Source organism: Lissotriton helveticus, chromosome 2_2 (genome assembly GCF_964261635.1).
Source record: "Lissotriton helveticus chromosome 2_2, aLisHel1.1, whole genome shotgun sequence".
Lineage (NCBI taxonomy): Eukaryota > Metazoa > Chordata > Amphibia > Caudata > Salamandridae > Lissotriton > Lissotriton helveticus.
Window position 1 is genome coordinate 295,982,072 of NC_136060.1, and position 14,562 is coordinate 295,996,633.

The 14,562-nt window shown below is 42.6% G+C and overlaps 1 protein-coding gene across 10 annotated transcripts in view; it reads left to right on the forward strand.

Annotated features, from left to right (window-relative positions):
• PROM1 (prominin 1) overlaps positions 1–10,614 on the forward strand; it is a 588,333-nt gene extending 577,719 nt beyond the window's left edge. For 6 of the 10 annotated variants that reach the window (XM_078678433.1, XM_078678442.1, XM_078678438.1 and 3 more), the window contains one exon: positions 9,040–9,175. The gene's annotated coding sequence lies outside the window, so the exon portion shown is untranslated. Of the gene's footprint in view, positions 1–9,039 lie in introns of all 10 variants that reach the window. The other 4 variants (XM_078678439.1, XM_078678441.1, XM_078678444.1 and 1 more) reach the window with 1 other exon arrangement.
• Positions 10,615–14,562: the final 3,948 nt, after the last annotated feature.

Sequence of the window (14,562 nt, forward strand, 5' to 3'; positions counted from 1 at the left end):
CCTGTTCCACTCCATCATCTGTGGTCGGGAGCATGGTTACCTCTTTCGCTCTTTTACCTCATAGTGACGAGACCAGCGTCTTGTAGGAATCTGAACTCCACAAGCTCCATCACCTACTCTTTATGGCTAGGTTGATACTCAACCAGAGTGGCCTTCTGGTTATACCACCATTTCATGACTGCCTGGCTGATTTCATGTAGCTGTCCACATCCTAACGGGCCTTCGTGAAAGTTTACTGCCAACCCTCCAACAGGCTGAGAGATCCTGTCACAAGTTGCCTTTACTGAAGTGCAAAAAGGCTGAAACCTGGCCACTTCTGCGGTATCTCACTGTATGCAAACCACAGGCATGGCAATAAGACGTCTCACTTTAGCCGTAAGCACTCCAATAGGCCCTGATCACGCCCTTTAGTGGTCTTGTCGAACCTCTCAACAAGCTCATTGGTTTGGGAATGGTAGGGAGTGTAGAACTTATCGGCCAATCCACACTCCTTCCACTTGAACTTCATGTATGTAGACATGAAGATGGTACCATTGTCTGATATTACCTCCTTGGGGAATCTCTCATGAGTAAAGATCTCAATTAGTGCCCTGGCCACTGCGGATGCAGGCACTGACCTCAGAGGTACAGCCTCTGGGTACCGGGTGGCATGGTCCACCAGGACCAGGATAAACATTTTGCCTAGGGCGGACTTGGGGACTAGAGGCCCAACAATTTCGATGCCCACTCTTTCAAAGGGGGTGCCAATGACAGGGAATAGCTGCAGGGGAGCCCTGTGCTTCCCGTCTGACTTGCCACTGGCCTGGCAGGTAGGGCATGACCCACAGAAAGCATCTGAGGCCATTCTCATCCAGGGCAAATAAAAGTGGATGACAAGACTTTCAAAGGTCTTGTCCTGCCCTAGATGACCTTTCAGGGGAACATCTTGAGCCAGCTGCAGTAGGAAGGCCCTGGAGCACTGGAGGACCACCAACCCACGGGTTGCACCAGAGTCAGGAGCCTTAGGCTTGCTATATAGAAGACCATTCTCCCAATAGATCAGGTGATCACAAGAGGTGTTGCCAGCTCCTAGGGCCTCAGCCTGCCATTTAGGCTGTCCCGAGTAGGCACTCAATCTGTGCCTTGCAGAAATGCCTAACCTGGTGGCACCTCTTTATTTCTGCCAGTTGGTCAGTTCATGTAGGTTTCCTAGGGTGGCAGGCCCCTCCCTTGTAGGCTGCGGGGAGTTGCCCTAAGACTCAGCATCCTCCCAGACTGTGGTAGTTTCAGTGCCCCTTGCTCTTCTTCTTTTTATCAGGCACCTGGGTCATTCCTCCAGGTCTTCCTGATTAGCCTCTTAGGCGGCCATGGACCGTATGGTCAGGCACACCCACTCACTCAACCCTAAAATCTCCAGATCGGACCTGAGCTCTACCTCTTTCCAGATGGTGTGTTCTAGGTCAAGGCATGGATGGACTCACAGCTACCCTCAAGGAACCTGAGACACCCCTCCCACTCAAAAGGGAACTAGGGCCATTGGATAGTGGATAGTGACGTTTAAGGTTGACAGCTAAAATAACCTGGTGGAATGCATGAGGGATGACCTACTCTGAGGTCACCAGATGACATCTGACAGTTGTCATGCTGACTCCAGTGTCTCTCAGAGCCTCCACCCACTGCCCATTGATAGTGGCGCACTGTCTGTATTACTAGGCATGTGAACTCTTTGCATCACTCCGTCACCCAGGGACACTAGGGTAACCTCTGCACTGTCTCCTACACTATCTGAGGTACTCTCCTCCTCAAGTGCTACTCTAGCCAGCCCCAGTGTCTGCCCACCAGTGGAGTGCTTTGCCCGCTTAGGACACTAGGCATCTTCCTTGTAGTGGCCAACCTGCTGGCACTCCAAGCACTTAGGGGGATGCCTTACCCGAGGGCTTATTATCATGGAACCACTTCTTTTTCTGCTCAAGTGGGGACTGGGAGTCCTAACCCTTAGAATTCGTTTGTGGAGCTTTAGAGACCTCCTTGTTTTTATGTTTGTATTCCCACCTCCTTCTGGTGGGAACCCTGCCTACACTTGTAGTGAACGCTCCCAGATACCTTCTGATGGACCCTGGTGCTGATCCAGTGGTCCGCCACCTTAGCAAGCTCCCTGGGGTAAGTAATCATACAATCAATAAGGTGTTGGCGCATATCTGCAAAACAAAGACTGAACATGGGTTCTCTAGCAATCAAATTGTGCAGCCCCTGGTAATACTTTACTTCACTGCTCTTCATCCAACCATCCCGTTCTTTGCAAAACTAATCCACACAATCCACAATGACTGATGGTCAAATTTTTGACAGTCTCTTACCTTCTACCTGAACATCAGAGGGATGAGGCCATATTCCTTGACACGGGTTTTCTTCATGGAGGATACCTCATCATGTTCCCCTTCTCTTGGGCCAGTAGGGTGCCCCTCCCCAGATTAGGGATATGCTACCTTAGGCTGTACACCCAATTCTTCTCACGGAACTTATACATCCGTAAAACTACCTCATAAGTTTCAAATCACTTGTCAGGCACCAGACTCATAGGGATGTGGATCATCTTGTCTGCAGAGGGTTCTGTATGTACACTGCCACCAATATTTCTGGATTCTGCTTTCCTAGCCCTTAGGCACAGCTCTCTGAGGCTCCTCTTTTGAGCCATTTTCCTCTCCTCTGCATCCATGGCCAGTGGCCATGGCCTTTTCCCTCATGGCCTGTTTCTTTCCCTCCATGGCCCTCTCAGCCTCCATGACTAGGTTATTTTGCTCTGATTCAATTTTCAACTGGGTCATCTGTAGCCTAATCCCCTCTCTGCCTTCCTGTCTGCCGTCTCCTCTGGGGACTGGCCTTGAGAGAACACACTGCTCTCTGCTGTGGCAGCGAGTTCCAACTCAGGGGTCAAGTCATCCTCCTCAGCCAACTACTGTATCCCAGAGCTGGTATTGAGACCCTGCTCTGGCTTCTTCACTTCATCCTCTCCATCCTAGGCAGCTGTTGTGACTGGCCTCCGCCCATGCCCTCAGACCCTTTTGGAGCTCCACCTTAGTGGTGCTCATTTTGGCAGACAGCAGCATCTCCTTACAAAACTCCTAGAGCTCAGCCACTGTCTAGCTCTCCAGATTGAAGAGCTCAAATTCCATTTATGCTGGTGAAGACCCAAGCACAACAGTGAGGTAGGATAAGGATGGATTTGAAAAAAAGCAAAAAGGTCAATCAAGGTGAATTTAAAACTCGAATTGGTCTCAGATTATTTTTCTGGGATTTTCAGTGTAACACAAAATCACCATATGTCACAGCACAAACACAAGTCCTACTCCTCATCACTTATCAAGAATGTGAGAAATTGGGTTACTGGTTGAGAGTGGGTGAAACCCTGCTCAATCAGTAGCCACAATCCTTGGCAGGGTGAGGCACAAGCAAACCCCAAATTAATTTGTGCTCATAACTCTGGTAGCTTGGCACAGAGCAGTCAGACCTAACTTAGAGCAACTTCTAGAGTATTTATGCAGCACTTCAAACAGTAATAAAGTGAAAACACAACACAAGATAAGTCCCACACCAATTTAGAAACATAGAGAAAAATACCAAAATGATAATAATTCAATGAGTAGAACCGGGGTTATGCAATTTTAAAGATTTAAATGAAAATTGTGCCAAAAAGCCCAAATTGCCAGAAAATCACTAGTTCTGGCCGGCCGTGATAAAATGCGGGTCGGCTGTAGGGACCAGGTTAGTCGGGCTGAAAAATTACCTTCTCAGTCCAGCTCAAAGACTCAAATTCATGATGAAGGGAGTCATGATGAGTAGAGAAGCGTGGACGGCCATTCATATAGCATGCAGAGCAGTCTTGCCATTGCAGGCACTCATTGCTGTTGCGCGAAGATCCTGTTGGCGTCGTGCGATGGTAGGCCGGAGATTCAAAGTGGCTCTTCCCGTAAGCGGCTGATACAGTAGCACAAACCTGAGTTGACGAAACTTCACGTTGGAAGGCTATGCGAATTACATGGTTTCAGAACCAACTGACCTGTTTGTTGTCACAAAGAACCCAAAAACTTCTATTCAGCCACTCTGAGGACATATGAAGAGCCCAGAACCTGAAGGTCCCACCTGGGGATCAGGGGCTTGCTCTAGGTGAATTTAGTTGCTGGTTCAGGTGGTCGGAAGCCATTTATGTAGCTGTGGCTCTGAACAGGAGCCCAGCAGACTAACCCTTGGAGTCACTCTGGGAGTCCTGGGTTCAGGCTCAGGTTCAGTCCCTTTGACTCTGGCAGGAAGGGCAGCATGTTAGCTATCAAGCAAGGCAGTAGTCCAGCAGGTCAACAGTGCAACGGAACAGCAGTCCTTTCAGTGACACAGCAGTCCTTCTTGCTGGCAGTCTCTCCACTGGTCCAGATGTGTACTAAATAGTTCATGTCTGAGGTCCAATATTTATACCTGGTGCCTTCTTTGCACTGGAGAAGCTTCTAGAGGTTTGTCCTTGAAGTGCACGGGTTTCTTGCCTCCCCTGTCCTGGCTCCAGACTAACTACAGGAGATATGCAGCCCTTTGTGTGGAGGCAGGACCCAATATATTCAAGTGTTAGCAGAGCTGTGTCCAGCACCGCCTTCCCATCCTCCCAGTGATGGCCTATCCAGGCACACCTAAGCTCTCTATTGTGTGTGGCTGTCTAGGAGGAATGCACAAAGCCCAACTGTCAGCTACACCCAGTCATGTGACCCAGAGACAGGCTGTAGGCACAAAATGGCTAAGGCAGGACATTGCAATTTTTCTAAACATATATAATAAAGGGGTTGGGCTCTTAATGGCAAACTAGAATGGGCCTCTTTACATTGAATACCTAACAAAGTCTAGTTGCTAAATTATTATACTGACTAAACAAGAAAAGGACCAATAACCTAATTTTCACTAGCCCTTGTGATTAATTTCACATTTTCTTCATGATTCACTTAAATACTTTTAAGACTTATTACTACTTGCCTTTAAAGGGCAACCCTTTAAAAAAAATTTTTTATAGCATACATATCAATTCTGTTAAATTGTGAACATAACTAAAAAAAAATCGTATTTTGACGTAACTAAAAAAAATGTTTTCTCCAAACTAAATCAGTAATTAGTGACCATTCTTAGACTAGTCCTTTGTTTGAAAATAATTATACACAGCGGAAATAGCAATTGACACTTTAACACTGTCACTAATGAATTTGAAACCTGTAGAAGGTCATCACAAATGTGGCAATTGCACGGTCTGCAGCTCCACAATTGAAGGTTCCACTTACATGGACGGCGAGGTGCAATGGAGACATAATGAATTCTCCAATTGAACAACAAAGAACGTGGTTTACGGAATAATTAGCTCTTGTTCAAAAATGTACTTAGGCAAAACAAACCAGGAAGTGAAGCAAAGGGTAGTCCAACACCGCTCACGACTTAAAAATAAACATGACATTTTCAACATTGGAATTTAAAATCCAACTTTACCATAAGAGAGGCTTTTTCATTACAATTCCAAAGACACCAAACACAAACACTTTACCTGGGCCCTTTTGGAAGTCACAGTTTATTAAATATAGTAAGGTGACTCCAATGTTATTCTATGAGAGAGGTAGGCCTTGCAGTAGTAAAAAATGAATGTAATAGTTTTCCTCTACCAGGACATGTACAACATAAAAGTACAGGTACAACTTTTTAAATACACTACACCCTAGATGTGACGCATGTATTAAAAAGGAAGCTTTGGGCCCGGCAAAAGGTTTATTTTTCCAGGTCGAAATGACAGATTAAAACTGCACATACAGGCTGCAATGGCAGGTCTGAGACATGTTTGAAAGGGCTACTTAAGTGAGTGGCACAATCAATGCTGCAGGCCCACTCGAAGCATTACATTTTACAGGCCCTGGGTACATGTAGTACCACTTCATGAGAGAATTGCAAGTAAATTAAATGTGCCAATTTGATGTACGCCATTTCTACCATGCTTTAAGGAGAGAGCACAAGCAGCACAGTACTGGTTAGCAGTGGTAAAGTGCAGAGATTCAAGAAGCCAGCAAAAATAAAGTCAGCAAAGTAGGAGGGTTGAAGGCAAAATGTTAGGGGGCGACCACGCCAAGGATGCCAAGTCTAACAGTTCCTTTGCAAATGTAATGGCTTATTTTGCACGCAACTATATTTAAATCAACACCACATGTTAGATTTCAATTATCAGTATGGAAGGATAGGCTAATACATCTTTAAACATCATTGGGATCTTTTTCATATGCAGATTGCACAGGGCATAAAGAGCTAGAGTATGTTTTTCAAATGTAACTTAAAATACAACACTTCACTCTTTTGAGTGCAGAGGTGTTGTGGACTCTGATATGGGTCTTGGTGATAAAGTGTGTTCTTGAACTATGCACCTTTTTCAGATATTTAACCAACATTTTATTGTACACCAAAACATTAGACATCAATAGCTTTTTCCACCACCAACATCATCCAGTAAATATGACCAGTTTTGGGCCCTTTAAATACTTAGCCATCCATCAGGGTTGGATTGAAAGTGCCTCCAAAGACTGCATCAGCCAAAACAAAATCAAATAATGTTAGCACAAAACTTTCTCCATCGTCCCTCATTGTAGTTGTTTACTAGGTCTGTGGGAAATAGCAAACACTACTGGCTCATAATTCTATGCATTATTTATAAAAGGTTTTTCAGGTCTGTTACTTGTGAAGCAGACAAAGTTTTAAAAAAATAAATAGAAAAAAGGCATAAAAGGTGGCCTGGTGCTGCAGCAGAACGGGTTGTATGCAGCCTATACACCTCTTTTCTTGGTGGTGGAGCTTTTACTCCTTTTCCATATTCAGGAGTCCTGTGGTAGACGTGATTCTCCATTGTAATTCAGGTGACAGTGAAGAAACATATCACTGGAGCCTGATACCCCATCCTTGTCGCATCAGACATCAGGAAGGAGTGGATGCATGAAGTTTACTCTTCTCCTTTTGGAAAATGTCTTGCAAAATCCTATTTCTTAATGAAGCACAACATTCTCCAAAAAAACCTTGCAACACCAAAATATCAGAATTACAACAAGGCTACATAATTACATTGTAAGCAACTCCTCAGCCTCAGTAAAGTTACAATTAATTGAACAGTCACGATATAGGCCATTAACAAAAAGCTGTCTGACTATGAAGGGACCTTTTACATACTTAAAAAGGGCCAAACCTTTTCCACTAACCGTAATTCCACTCCAGCCTAGCAACAAATTGCCAAGAAATGCCACAGCCTGTTCACTATTACGTCACAGCAATTTACACCAAAGGTTAGCAAGTTAAAGTATCAGGCCAATACTATGTCAGTCCATTGGAAATAAAGCCTTCCTCATATCATAACTTGCTGAATACCTAATTGAGTACCTCCCCATTAGCAGACATTAGCCTTTCACTTCTATGTGCACTGCCTCTTGCCACTTTTGCAACCACGCCATACTGTCTAATGTGCTCATAGGGAGCGAGAAGGGCACAAATCTGCAGTTAAGCCTAGAGTGAAGCCAAGTGCTCACATAAAATCTGAGATTCATCAACACCCACTCGTGTAGAAATACACTATGCTCTCAAGACCTGTTAGGCAATATCATCTGCCTCATAGTTGGCTTATTAAAAGACATGGTTTGGATAGAACACATTTGCCATTCAAAGGACCAACTGACACACGATTTCAGGGCTGACAACTGCTGCACAATCAATCCCAACTTGTCATTCACTGCATCATGATTCTCAACAAAGAGGTCATATACTCGACCAGACCTTACACACAATATCAAAGCCTCTGCTGTAATGGTAACAAAATGTATATGTTCTAAATGTTTGTTATCTCCTTCCAAATCTCAAACCTGATGCATTAGAAGCAATTTAGAAATCATTACTGTGAGTCACTATAGACAGATTAGTACTATTAGAGGCAAATTCCAGAGATTCCAAAACAAACTATCCAGCTTCTGTAGAATGTGCAGTAGATCCACTGTACTGCCACAAAATAGGGCAGAGAGGGATTTCAGTCCAGCACATGTCCTCCCTTTCTGAATTACCTAACCAATATTGATGTACTGTTCCGTTAGAAGAGATCCAAAATCTATAGTAAGGGTTTGGATCCAATATGTCATCAGCGGTTAGCTCCTCTTAGGAGCACAAGCCCTCACCCACCAGTGGATGCATGCTTCATCATCTGGCTGTGCTCCTCATTGGGCTAGTGCTGCAATGCCCAACTGTCCTCCACGGGGGTACTTTGCTAGAGATCTTTTCTGTAGTGACTTACAGAGAGGGAGATTTTACCTGTAATCTCTCCGAGAAGTGATTGATGAAGAGATTCAGATGAAATGTGGTTTGTCTCAATATTACAATTAAATAAAGGTCTCCTCTGCTTCTATTGTATTTATGGGGCCTCTGATAAGTGGATAACATCAAATGGTAGATCATGGGGAAAATTATGGATCCTAGATCTTTCACACTACTAATTGCCTAATCTACTTTGGAGGATAAAAAAATGTATATGTTATCCTTACACCACTGGTTATTTGACCGTTCCCATGCTTAAGAGGGATGGTGATGATGGAGGCGTAGTATAGATATCCAGAACTGTGGCGAATAACTTGCTCTTCTCCTCTCATATTGCTGCCATGTACTATCCAATACTGCTACCTCTCCCCTAAAAGAATTCCTGAATCGCATGTAACATGCTACCATGCTGTCCCACAGTATTTTATTGTCATTAATATACCAACATGATTCTTTTGTAAAACCTCTCATCTCAATATCTATAATCATGTCACACCAATGAAAATGCTTAATTTTCCTCACTTTCTGGGATGGTAGTTTTCGTATTTCGATGTTAGCTGACAGTCTTGTGTCCTGTGCACTAGACAATTGCTTGTGACCATTTTTGGAAAAAGTTATATCCATCATTTCGTTTCCTCTGTGACCCCAATTTCCTACTTTTACTCAGTATTCTTGATACCTGTTTCTAAATTCACCTTGTGATTCTTGTTTTAGGGTAACCACAGAGGTCAATTTTCAGTATGAAACAAATGTTTGGCGTCAACAACCAGGTTCTGAGAAACCAAGTTTGTTTTTAATGATCTGAGCCATTTCCTATGCATTTCAAATGGACAGCAAAGCATTGTCTTGATTCAGAAATCTGTTTTGAGAAGCCATTCACCGTCTATAGCGACTACACTTTGTCACTGGCATATGCTACATTTACCTAGTGTTTGGAGACCTGAAAGTATTCGAACATCAAAACCCATTCATCTGTATGATTACCTTATAATGGAAGATATGTTATATATTTAAGTGTTTTAAAAAATGGTAGATATTTTGTATGAACAAAATTTTATAAGATGTATATATATGTATTTTGTTACAGCAGTATTTAAAATGAATTAGTTTTCAATGGCAAGACATGACTCTCCACAAATGCACACAATACACACTGTTTTCAGTCCTGTCATGTCATTACCATAATGGAAATTTTGATCTTTCCAATTTTTGCTGATTTTTTGTCAATCATTGCGATCCAAAATTAAAATGGTTAGCCTATAATGATTCTAAATTAAAATCTGCTTAGTATCTATGATATAATTATATGCTGCCATTCACTGAAGTATACCTTCAAATTAAAAAAAACAATACATGGAGGCTTATTAATATCAATCTAGTATTTGATACTAAACATATAAAATGCACCCACCTAAACGCTCTCATCTAATGATGGGTTTGACATAAGCACAAGATGGAAATTGTAATTAACTGATAAATTAGAAAGACACCTAAGATGTTTTTGACGTTCTGTTATAATTTTTTGTTTTTGAAGTGTACTCCGCTCATAATGCAAAAATAAAAGCTCCTATGTTTAAAGTTGCTACCAAATGAAGTGCAAAACTGAGCCACTAATAAAAAATGTGCTGTAAGTTAATTTCACGTAGGGTATTCAACATTCAGTATTGTCAAATCATATCACATATAAGATTTTCTACAGTATTGAATTGATGCTACAGTAATGAGCAGAGCGTCATATAACAGCAGACCAAACACAAGATATAGAGCATCTGAGCACATATAAGATTAACAAAAGAATAGTTTCCATTTTCAGGAAACCTACTAAGTCAAGCTATGGGTCTGTACATTGTGCATCTCGTTTTATTCTTGATAAGATGCTTTTGTAAATTGTTTTTCAAGTCTTACAGTAATCTCTTTTCAAATGTTTTAATACAATTATGAACCATGGTAACACAATTCTTAATGACAAAGGGCTGCACACACCCAAACACTTGTATTGAAACGTTAGTTTACTGTTAGAGAAACTTGAATTGTACAGCAATCAGCTACAGTCTGCCAATATCTTTATTTTTCTGTCAAATCAAAGTTTGTTAGCGTATGAAAGACGCTTTATTCTTCTGTTTGGACAACTACAAGTAGAGCTTTCACTTCTCTGTCACTTTAGGAATATGATGTAGCATATTTGTATATACTGTTATGAGCCGTAGTTTTTACAAAAAGGTTTCTATTTTTACTGTGTTCTGAGAAAATGTACCAAGTTCCACAATAAAAATATTTGGTTACAATAAATTGCTCTCCAATTATGGTATTGAGTCAGAATGAGATTAGGAACATGATGTGGTGGTGGAGGGCGGTAATGGTAAAGTCAAACAGGTATTAACAATGCGAATAGATCTGGCTTGTAAATGTGCCTCTTCCGTCAAAGACGTGTTTAGACATTCAATAAGTCATGATACATGCACTAGGTCACTCATTTTAGCACTCATGGGTGCATTTATAAACCCATTGACTCATTCTTACATTCATGGACTTATCCAATACAATAAATTCCGACACAAACTCAAAAATATATGCAAGATAAATTAAAAGAATACAAGTAGAGAAAGAAAACATACTGCTACCTAAACAAGGCGGGCATGGGCTTGCAGTAACAAATAAAGTTAGATATCAGCAGGTTGCCATCTTGCAATGGTATTGTATGTGGTGTTATGTTGCTTTAAAGTTCCAGCGTGGCCACCACATTTAGAACTGCGGCGGCCAGCTCCGGTAAGCACAGTGGGGCGATGGGGCGGGGGTAGGGAGCAGTAGGAGGGGGGAAGCTGATAGATGACAGAATAGGTATAATTAAATAAATAAATAATAGATATTCCGTGGCCTGCCGCCTTCCCCCTTCCCGCGCCCTGCCCAGTTCCACCGCGCTTAACTGAGCAGGTCGCTGCTGGTTTAGAACAATGTGTTGGAATGCTAAAACAGTGACATTATGGAGAATACAATTCCATGATGCTGGCCTAGTCTAGAATGTGGGGCACTGCAGATTAAATAACCAGCAAGCAAGCAACTGTATGTACCGTCTGGGTAGCTGGAGCATGCTCTAGAAATAACGACAATGAAAAGATCAGATGCAATGAAATAGGAGGAAAAAATTGAAAATTGAAGGACTGGTCCACCTTTCCCGGCATTGACACACACTCATAATCATGTGGATCTGCCCATTATAAGAAAAATGCCATCACTCTTAGGGCAATAGAGCCAATGTCTTAAGTGGCTGACTCATTGCCCCATGCTCAAGTGGAGCGAGGGAGATTCTAGGAAGAATTTTTGCAGTGAACATCTTCTACCTCCAATGGTTTGTCAGAGAGGTAATCAGCACCAAAGTCCTTGCCAACAAAGGTAGTACATGTCTCTAGCCGTAACACAATCCAGTAACAATCCACTCTTAAAAGATATGTGCTTCATTATAAATAAATGAGGCCTAATACCTTGGTTGTAACGTTTATAAAAAAATAGATCAGAATTGTGGCATAGGCTGCTGTGCATCATGGCTTAAAGTAAAGAAAAAACGCTAAAACGTAGCCAGTGTTGACCGCATCATGGCTTTTCGACCTTTAAGCCTTGCTGCCGTGCAACATGTCTAAAAAAGCACCTGGAGGGGATGGGAGGAGGGAGGACACACAAACAATGGACAGCAGGTGGAGGGAGGAGCAACACCAGGGAGGTGCACGGGAGGAGGTAGGGACAGCAACAGAGGGAGCAGGGTGTTGGTCAACAAGAGGGAGATGCAGGGGACGGGGATAGAGAAACAACAACGGACTGCTGGAGTATGGTGTGGTGGGGAGACCATACTGTGCCATGCACTCTTCTAAAGTATAAGAACATTAATTTTAAAAAGTACCTGGAGCAGCGCGTGCCAAGGGTAGGACATTTGCCACAAAGAGACAGCTATGATAGGTCCATGCTTCATGGCCTGGGCAGAAGCCCCGGGAAGAAAGCAGGATGAGAAAAGAAGCAAGGAAACGGGAGTTACGTGGAATCCAACCAATGGTAAGTGATGGACCCTTTTTAAGCTTTTTAAAAAAAGAAGTAGATTTTGCTGTCAGAGCATGCGTGCTCTTCAGGCAAAACCCCAAAATACAGAATGCCTAATTGAAGACAGAAGACAAAGAGAAAAAGTAAGGACTTTAAGGTCAAATGGTGCTTGCTCAAAGTAAACATAATCTAGAAGAGACATAGTGAAGACTCTTAAGATACTTTTTTCCTCAAACGCTATTATTGTTTCAGACAGTTTCTCCGAGGAAACAGTAGCTTCACGGCGTGTAATTGATGAATGTTACATGGTTATATTCAATTCACCACCATGGTCCTAATACTGTGCATATAGCTTATGATGTAGATATACTCTGTACTTTGGGTTTTCTCTCTTTGATCTTGATCATGTTCAACTGAGGTCCAAAGTAATTCCAGCTTTCAGTCTCTTAACCTATACGCAGAAGTCTCTTTTTGTCATTGTATCTCTTATTCTTCCATGATTCACAGAGATCACAAGTTTGCAGTTTTATCCACCTTTCATCCATGGTTGGGCATCTCAGCCTTCTCCTTGCATGGAGAGCAGCGTTCCCCCATTTCTATTCAAAAGATACTCTAATATCAGGGTGCCAAGAAAAAGGTTTATCCGAACATTTTTTAACCAATTTGAAAAATATGCATTCTTATTAATACTTTTCCGGCTGCAGATACTTTATCTTCGAAATTCCAGGAAAACATTTTATGCAGCTAGTGCACCCAGTGACACCACTTATGTCAGTGGATGATGTAATGCTTTGCAGTTCTGGCCCATGGTAGCAACACCTAGTGAATAAATAGTGACCCCTTTAAGTTAGCTTTTTAGATTCTAAATCATGGTACTTAAGTGACACAGTATGTGGATGTTAATGTCACTGGCATGCTGCATAAAGGGTCCTATGCTAAGTGTCCTTGTTCTTCTTTTTGCCCTTTAGCTAAGGTTTTTAAATGCAATAAGTGATTTCTAGGAAAAGAGCCTCTGTCAGAAATACAGGCTTCTGGGAGGTGACTGTTTTTACTTCACAAATCACTCAGTACCTGCCTCTTTGGGTATGTATGCAGCCAAATCTCGAAGAGTATTGCATTTTCAGTTTTCCAGCCAGTCAGTGTTGAAAAGCTACTTACCCAGGGTTGATGCAACAACATAGCACTGCTGGAAGCAAAGCCCAAAGAGAATGAGAATGAAGGTAGTGTATGCACCTGATGCACCACTCTGGGAGAGAGGACCTGGGCTGGCAGTTCTGGCTGGATTGTTCCCATTGGAGCAGAGTGCAGATTGATTTGCATATAGCTGGGTCCAAACTGAGGTGGCACGCTGTGCAAAATAATGATGAATTGGGATGCTGCCCGAGTACTTACCAATGGCTGAGTTTCATCCACTACTTGTTTGTATACTTTAGTGGCATGACTGGTGGCAAAGGTCCAGTTCAGCAACGACAGTAGCTTTCCCAGTCCTCCTCTGGCACTGTGACGAAACTCTTTAGTTTGCCTTGCGACCTCACTTTAAAGCTTGTGAGTTGCAGAATCCAGGACAGCCTGTGTTATTGGGGTTCCATCACGTCAGACTTATGAGTTCTTCACATTATCCATGTTGATTATGCCCTTTCTGTTCTGGACGCCACATTCCTCCTCCTTCCTCACATACCTCAGCAGATTATATAAATATTCTGTCAAAAAGAAGTGATGCTACTCACGAAAGGGGTGATCGAACTGAGACAAGAGACAGAGAGGGGACAGGGATATTACTCTTAATACTTCCTGGATCCCAGGATGGGGAGACTGTGACCAAATTTAGATCTCAGGCTAATGAACTCCTTCTTTGAAAAGGAGAAATTCAGAAAGTTGACAACTGCTCAGGATCTGCTAGCCTTCAACCCTGAGTACTGGATGATGTCCCTGCATCTGCTGGATGTTTATTTTCATGTTTCTGTCCTGCAGTCCCTCATTAAGTATCTCCACTTTGGGGTGAAGTGAGACTACTTCCATTTCACCATAATACCCTTCAGCTGTACACCAGGCCATTTAGTCTCTAACAAAGGTCACGCTGATGGTTGCGGTATACCTTCTCAGGTTGGGGATGCACTCATTTATGAACTTTGACAAATGGCTGCTGAATAGGTACTCATCACAGTTATTCTTGTCTCTGACCATCTACAGACAATTGTACTGTCCAACTTG